This window comes from Zingiber officinale, chromosome 8A (genome assembly GCF_018446385.1).
Source record: "Zingiber officinale cultivar Zhangliang chromosome 8A, Zo_v1.1, whole genome shotgun sequence".
Lineage (NCBI taxonomy): Eukaryota > Viridiplantae > Streptophyta > Magnoliopsida > Zingiberales > Zingiberaceae > Zingiber > Zingiber officinale.
This window is the reverse complement of record NC_056000.1, coordinates 5,975,356-5,983,815: the sequence shown is the minus strand read 5'-3', so window position 1 is coordinate 5,983,815 and position 8,460 is coordinate 5,975,356. Positions and strand designations below refer to the sequence as shown.

General features: G+C 46.9%; 1 pseudogene; it reads right to left on the bottom strand.

The window, feature by feature from the left end:
• Window positions 1-696: 696 nt before the first annotated feature.
• Window positions 697-7,577, bottom strand: LOC122009842 (annotated as a pseudogene).
• Window positions 7,578-8,460: the final 883 nt, after the last annotated feature.

The window sequence follows — 8,460 nt, the reverse complement described above, 5'->3', positions numbered from 1 at the left end:
ACAGAGCGGAGGAGTCCTGGCCGAACGACTGCCTCGTTCGGCCCAACAATGGGACCTGGCCATGGACCAAGTGGAGTCCCGGTCGAGCGGCTACCCCACTAGATCAAACAACGGGACCATTGTAGTATCTCTCGACATCCTTTTGGGAGATAGTACCGCTGACACGAGACATAGTTGACAGGCGAATCGTACAACATAAACTTCTACTGTCACGTCAGGGATATGCATGTCCTATTAAGGTATGGTGTCAAGGTACTTTCCTGACAATGCTCTTTCATGGGACACATAGGAGAGCATGCTCATATCTCGAGAAGCACGCACATTGCCCACTAGGGTTTTATATAAAGGAAGATCTATTACCAACAGAGGTACGTATTATTCTTGAGTTATACTGTTGCTGCTGTTGCTCCATTTTTCTTCACATTTCAGTGATTGACTTGAACGGATGGCTAACGCCGAGGACCCCTTCCCTAATCCGGTACTACCGTAATTTATTTTACAGAGCAAAGTGAAATCCATGTCCGATCAATGAAATCATCATCTCTTAACTTTCTAGCTTCACGATTTTAGACAGGAAATTTAACATATTCCTGTATTAATTTTGTAAATAACTTAAAATTATTTTGACATTACAAAATATTTGATAACAATAAAATAACAGTATTCTATCAAGGCTCTCGAAACAAATCCTCTTATTAAAATAAAATTAAAAATTAATTTAAACAGAATACTAAGATGCTTTATTAGGAGGGTTACAACTTACCCACGCCGTTCTACCTATTTAGCTACACCTTTCCAAGTAAAATATGATTATGAAAAGTCGATGAAAAACATTTGGTTCATAAGTAATTACAATAGCTGATCCGACAAACTGGGCAGCCGCCGGAAAAAGTTCAAGCTGGCCCATGGCATTGGGTTCCGGAATATGGGATGACGGAGGAAGTAGAAGCCGAGCGCCACAGCCACCACCTTGGGCGGCACCACGAAGAGCACCATCGCCACCACAAGGCAGACAAAGATGAAGAACCTCGTTGCCCTGGGTCTCTCCAACTCACCAACGCTTGCACGCGCTCCCCTTGCGTCGCAAAGTCCCCCATCACCCTTAGTACGCGCCCTGCCACCGTCCTAAGCCGGTCGTCCTGCGCCCTCACCACCTCTGGCGGCTTCATGCTAGGCATCGGATCAAACTCTAATTCGTTCGCCTCCACTGTGTCCTCCTGTGATAACCGAGTATCCATCCCTGAAGGGATGGCGCTCGAGGCCTGAAACGATGGTACCAAGCCCTGATCAGGAACAAGTAGAGCGTCGTCGTGGGCACCACCAACTCTGGGTACCACACCAGTAGCAGGTGCAGCACATGGACCAACACCGTGGTGGTGGGATTCCTCAACCGCCTGATGACACCCATGGCCCGGAACCAGTTGGCCTTACAAAGATAGCAATTCAGGCGATTTAGAGATTAATTTTAATTATTAATGATTTATCATATTTTGTAATCTAAATCATATTTCTATATTTATTATTATTATATTTATAATAATATATTTCCATATTTATCATTATATTTTTTATATATTATCTTGATAATATATAGAAAATAGGTGAGTTAGCCTATGACAATTATCAATCAATAATAAAGAAACATTTGTCTTTTCTTTCCTTATCTCTCTAGTTTTTGTCTATGTTTCCGCATTATGTTTTCCAACATGGATGGTATCAGAACCATGATATTTAATTTCTTTCCATCAATTTCTCTCTTTTTCTCTGCTCGATAGCAACCAATTTTTTTTTCTTAATTTTTCTTCCCATCATTTTCTCTCTTCTTTCTCTTCTTGACAGTAGCCAGTAGACCTCCTGTTTTCGTTGTTCTTTTCCAACCAACAGGTACAAATAGAAATTTTGTGGCAATTTTTTTTTCCTTTCTAGCAACGAGTTCTAGCAGCTAGCAGTCTTTTTGTCTTTCTTTATAGCAACTAGATTCCAACGACTTCCTTACTGGTACGAGTCCTTATTGGTATGGGAAATCTCACCATCGCATTCCTCTACAACTATTTTTCTTCTATTCTTGATTGAGTTATCTCAAACCTGCATCCACCACTTCGAGAGCAGATCCTTTGAACCGCTTTTTGCGGTCCAAGGGGTGGTCCCTCCACATTCATTGATGGAATAGATGACTCTCATTCATAAAATAGATGGGGACCATTCACCCTCACCAATGAATGTGGAGGAACCATCCCCTGGACCGCCAAAAGCGGTCCAGAGGATCCCATTCCCACCACTTCACTCTTCTTTGTTTAAAAATAAATAAATCACCATAGTCATATTTCTATTTATACTTATTGTTTCTCCTTAAATCTCTTCAACACCCCCACCTCCTTATCATCTGTAGTCATTTCTTCAGGAGCATATTTCTAAATTACTCGTCTTCTATTTTTTTTAAAAAAAAAATTCTACTTTTTATTTCTTTCCTTATTTTGACCCGCTTCTTTTCTTGTTTTTAAATTCCATAACAGTCCAAATTTAATTTCTTTTTCTGACATGCTTTTTCCACTATATATATATATATATTCTCTCTTCCACGACTTCTATTTCTCTCTCTACAAGAATCGAAACTCACTTTACTCTATCAAGTCCTCTTTTTCCAAGAAGTCGACGTCCTCTAACACGCCCTCTACCTTCTGAGCCTTTCTCCTCTCTTTCCCTTCCCTCGTTGTTTCGACTTTTAGAACCTATTTTTTTTATTTCCTTCTCTTGTTGTTTCCTTCTAAAAAATAGTCCGAACTTATTTTTCTTATCTTTCCTCATTAATGTTCCCCTACTTCTTCTTTCAAATTTTGATAAGAAATCTTCTACTCACAAATTTCTTCCTCTTAATCTTTCTTTTTCAAAATCAACAAGTTACTCTAAAACTCCTCTCTCTTATTTTACTATCCTCTTTTCTTCGCTTTCCTATCTTCTTTTTAGTGAGGTTCAATTCCTCCTCTTTTTTCTTTTTCTTTTTGTTTTTCTTGTTGTAAGAGCAATATTATTGTCCTTCTTAATTTCAAGGACATCAAATTTCATCCCTCTTTATCTCTTTCCCTCTTTCTTCTCCTTCTAGCTCCTCTTTTACAATAGCAGGTTCATTATTACTATCTTTTCTCCATAACTATTGTTTCTTTTTTAAACGGCCAAAGAGCAAGTTTTTGCTAAGCACACAATAGCATATTTTCTTCCTTTGCTCTAGCATATGCAACCATCAAAATGCAGCCTTATTTCTCTGCTGCTTTTATTCCGAAGATAGATCAGATTCCAACTGTCAAACAACAACTCCTTGTCCCCTTCTAGTTGTTGTCTTTTTTCATCAAAGGCAAAGTTCAACAAATCTGTCATTTCATTGATCGCACTGGTGGATTTTGCTCTAGAAGATATGATTGGTTAACAACCAAAGTCAACGACGTTCAAATATCTCCCGTTGAATTTGTCAGGAGGTAATGACGACTGATGTGGATATAGGTTATGGGCAGAGAGGAAATAAGGAGAAGAGGGAGGGGTATTTTGGTCAATTTATTGTAGCAGCCATTTTTAGGGCACTGTTCACAGCAAAATGAGGGAGGGGGCTTCGTGCATTTCACCCAGCTGCCAGGATCGTTTTCTTCCTCGTCCTCTCACGACTCCTCGCCAACACTGTCGCCGACCATCACCTCCGCTTTTCTCCCTCTCCTCCTTCTCCTCTCTCTCGCGACCAACACTGCCACCGGTCATCTGTCCTCCTCGCGACGCCGCCACCGGACCAACACTCCTACTCCTCTCCATCTCCTCCTCGCAACGCCACCGCCGGGCGGACTGTCCGCTATTCCTACTCCTTCGTCTCTCTCGACGGCACCACCGACATGAGATGCTCGGGAGGGAGGTCGACGCCGACGAAGCTGCCGACGCTACAGCCCCCCACCACATCCCTCTCTCTCTGTCTCATAGCCCAGCCGCCGGAGCTCACCAGCCGACACCGGCAGCCTCCCTCTCCTCCTCCTCACTGCGCCGCCGTCGGGCAGACCACTACCCCTTTCCCCCTCGCAACGCCTTCATCCTTCTCTTCACGACGCATCCACCAGACCAACACCGCTCCCACTCTTTCCCTCGTCGGCAGCCCCCTATCCTTCTCTGCGCTGACAACAGCGCTGCTCCCCACCTCGTCTCCTTCGCCGCCGGCGCCTCTCTGCGCTATATTCGGCCATCTCGACTCGCTCCAGTACTTAGGAACGCCACGACTGCCCACTACAGCCGTGTCTTTCACGCCGCGGTAGCTACCCCTTCCGCGTTATGGCTGGTTGTCGTCATCGTTAAGACTCGGACACTCATCCGGTGTAGCTTCCTCGTCGTCGTATGCCTCTGACCTATGTGCCATGATTGTGTGTCTGGCCTGTGTGCCGTTATTGTGTTCCGACCTTGTGCCGATCTTGCTTGTATACTGTGTTCCACCCTAGCGCTGCTCCTATATATGTGTCGTGTCTTGACCTGCGTGTCGATGTCTTATCTCGGTCTGTGTGCCGATCTCAGGTCCCGGCCTCCGTACCGATCTCGGGTCCTAGCCTGCGTGCCGATCTCGTTCCCCGGTCTGTGTGCCGATTTCATATCTCGGCCTGTGTGCTGGTGTCTTATCCCGGTCTGCATGCCGGTATCTTATCCCGACCTGCAGCTTGTCTTCCTGTTCCGTGCCGCTTTTAGCTCCTTGTCGTCAGATCTAACTCTCCAGCCTAATCGGAGTCATCTACTCTTCCGGGTCGCGACAACTCGAGCCGCATCCCATCCGAGGGCGCCCCCTGGGCCAGGGTACGTTCTTCGTACTCGTTCCTTATTCATTTCATTATTTTTAATATTAGCCCGTTACTTATATATGCGTTGGATCTGCCTCGAGCATTGGGGTACCAGGAACTGGGAGGACTCGGTCGCTGGCTGCAGGTTGCATTGATCAAGGAACTTCTGAAGACTTGGTCAACATAGAAGTCATCTTAACACACCCCCCCTCCAAGACATCGCGACTCGTCAACATTCGATCCACCTCACCCGACGGTCCGTCTGACTCAGCTTCCGGACGGGATCAACGACAAAGATAGCAATTCAAGAGATTCAGAAATTGATTTTAATTATTGATGATTTACCATATTCGGATTGTAATTTAAACCATATTTTTATATTTATTATTACCATATTTATAATAATATATCTTCATATTTATCATTATATTTTTGATATATTATCTTGATAATATGTATAAATAATGAGTTAACCTATAATAATTATTAATCAATAATAAAGAAGTAATTATATTTTCTTTGCTTATCTCTCTAATTTTTTTTATTGTCAGTGTATTTCCTCATTATGTATTCCAACGAATGCTCCACGAGTGAGTGTCGACGTCAAGCATCCACCGCCCCAGTGGCGGTTCCGACCGCTCCAGCCACTACGCCACCATCCTAATTGCTGACACCAGCAACACCTCTTGGTGCACCACCCCAATGGCTTTCAAATAGTGCATTCGGGGAAGCATTGGCAGGGCGTACATAGCGCAGGTGTCGGGCAGCAGCGCCGTGCACGCGAAGCGGACCGCCAGCTGCACCTCTCCCATCTTCTTGACACCGGACCACAGCAATTGCAGCAGCGGGTAGGAGTTCGTATACACCCTGTTGCTCTCCAAGGTGGAGACTTGGACCTTGCCGATCCGGTAGTCCTGCCGATCGCTCGTCGGCTCGAACATCCGCCAGTTGTCGAACACGGCAACGTTGAGCACCGTGCAAGCGTCATACACCTGCTACGTGTACTCCTCGTTCCATCTGGGGTCGAAGCTATCGAGAACAGTCCACGTTCGCATCCACTTCTTGCCGTACTTAGCGACGCAGTAGACGTCGGTGGAGCCCTTGCCTCCGCCGCCGCCATCGGGAGTAGACCACGGGCCCCCAAAATGCCTAATTCCAGCACGCCTACTGCTGACTTCCAGAACTGCTTCGCCGTCTGCCGGAAGTCGCTGCACACATGCATGCACCGCCTCGTCCAGCACGTGATACCCTCCCTCCAGGCACAGCCGGAGGTTGATGCAGCCACAATAGTGCCGCCATTCAGCGGCCCTCCTACTCCCCCTCCTCCCTCCCCTTCGGTTGCCGCCTCGAGGTTCAACTACTGCGACGCCACCCCCTGACACCCATCTAATCTCTGCTCCACCGAGGACAAATTATTACTGTGTATCCGAGCAGCGCCGCCTCCTTGGTCGTTCGGTCCTCCACCATCACGAGCATCTCCTTGTTTGTGAGGGGCTCGAACACGACAAACATGAGATCCTCCATCCATGTAAAGGAACACGAACTGCGATTCACCGAGTTGGGCCGGCGCGTCCTTGACGATTAAAACCCCGGCTGAATCTTGATGCGCACGTCGTGCACTGATGCCGGCGCTGAAAGGCGCAGATCCTGGGCCTCGATGATGGAGGCCCGAAGGTACCACATCGTAGGCGAGTGGTACACTTTTGATCAGGTGTAGATCTAACTCACATACGGCTCGTTCGAGCTCCCAGCTGAGATCCTCTGGTCTGCGGACCGGAGGATGATTCTTTCGTACGTATTAGTGGAAATTGATGTTCCCCAATCTATATAAATAGATGATTTCTTGATCAATAAAATGTGAACAGAGGATCCGGCCTTCCCGAACTTCACGCCTCGGGATCGATTCGTCTGCCTGCGTCCCCATCCACACCGCCACCATGATGTCCCCTGTTGTTATTGATGCATCGTTGCCGCCGCCACCCTCTAAGAGCCAGCGGCCCGTCCGGCACTTCTCGGACGGGGACGTCTGTCAGATCCAAGCACGCGCCACCTATGAAAATTTCTGGTGGCCTGCTGTCCCAAACAGAAATCTCTAGCCTAGACTCTGGCCTGCCATGGTTCAGAGCGAACACTTGGTTCCACTCCGGGTTTCCGCTACCGCCGCCGCAGTTGCGCCTCGGCAAGGAACGACGGGCATGTGACCCCGCTCGGATCCTCACATGCGGAGGACTCGGTCGGGCGAAGCCCCCGTGCCTTCCGAACGCGGGCAAAAAGGTAGTACATCGGCTCAACCAAGTCGTAGACCGCCGGCGGTGCTCGGTCGACGGACTCGCTGCCAGAAACGAAGCTCTTCGACGAAACCCGTCCATCCCTTTCCTTGCTCGCGGAAGTTTGCTTCTTTCGCACCTCCGGCGGGTACGCCTCTATCGATGTGGGCTCCGGGGACGGTGGTGCCACCGCTTCAGCGTTCATGTTCACGGAAGGAGGCGGAGATTCCTCCACAACCACAATGGAGACCAGCGGCGGGGACTGCGTCTCGATAGCGGCCTCCGTAGGAACAGGAGCAGGGGCATCCGGCAGCAGGTCCTTTGGTTATTCAGGCTTGCGAAGCGGTGCGGGAGTGGGATGGTTTGGATCCGCTCCCTCTGGCTTGGCCCCCTCCAGAAGGAGCGGTTCGTCGTAGTAGTAAATCTTGAGGCCAATTTCGCTTTGGATCCAGCTGCGGAGGCCAATTTCGCTTTGATTCTTCTCTAGCAGCCCACTCTGCTTTTTCGCGCGCTGCATTGCTGACGGGTCGGTTGCTTCGCGCGCTTTCGCGTATCGAATTCGCGCTTTACAAAAAGGTTAGTTAAAGAATTTCTGATCCTTTTACGGCTTCAAACTAACGGCACTCCTAACAAGAGAGTATTAATTTTGTATACAGAAATTAAAGCCAAAAATCATACGTAACTCATATCTCACCCAAGAACTGCTCAACCTCAATCTTTAAGGTGATTCGACGGCGACGAGTGGCATATGCCACCATTGTACTTGTCCACTGCAACCTGATTTGGAAATCCACTCGCTGTTTAAAAATTATCATTGCAGAATCCCTGTGATTCATGGATTTCAACATCTGTTGAAAGTAAGGTTAATTTTTCAGAAAGAAGAAAGGCATCACTTTGTAAGGAGTCAACATAAACAATGAAGCATGAATGCCCGGAATCTTGTGATATCAATGTACTTTTTATTCCTTCCGACTATTTATCTTGTGATATTTCAAATTTCTTCCACCTCACAACTTACACTACGATTTCATGGACCTCCTCGTCACCACTTCCTCTATCTATAAGTCTCGCTCCTGTTTCTGTCTTCTTCTCCCTCCTTTTCTGCCTCATATTTAACATTAGATAGTTCTCTCACTGCTATTTCCGTCTTCCAAATTTTCATGGCTTGCCACTTATCTTTATCGAACACTTTCTTAGAATCCAACTCGATTATCATTGATTCATCTTCCCAGTGTTTCTGTGTTTGCATCAGTTAATTATCAACAAAACACACATCTAAGAATCTCCTCTTGAGAGGACCAATTGATATTTTCCACTGAGAAAAAGGAGCATCCTTTGCAGTTGACCCATGAGAGCAAAAACGCTGTGCTTCCATCCATGAAGCTCTATCAAAGCTCCAA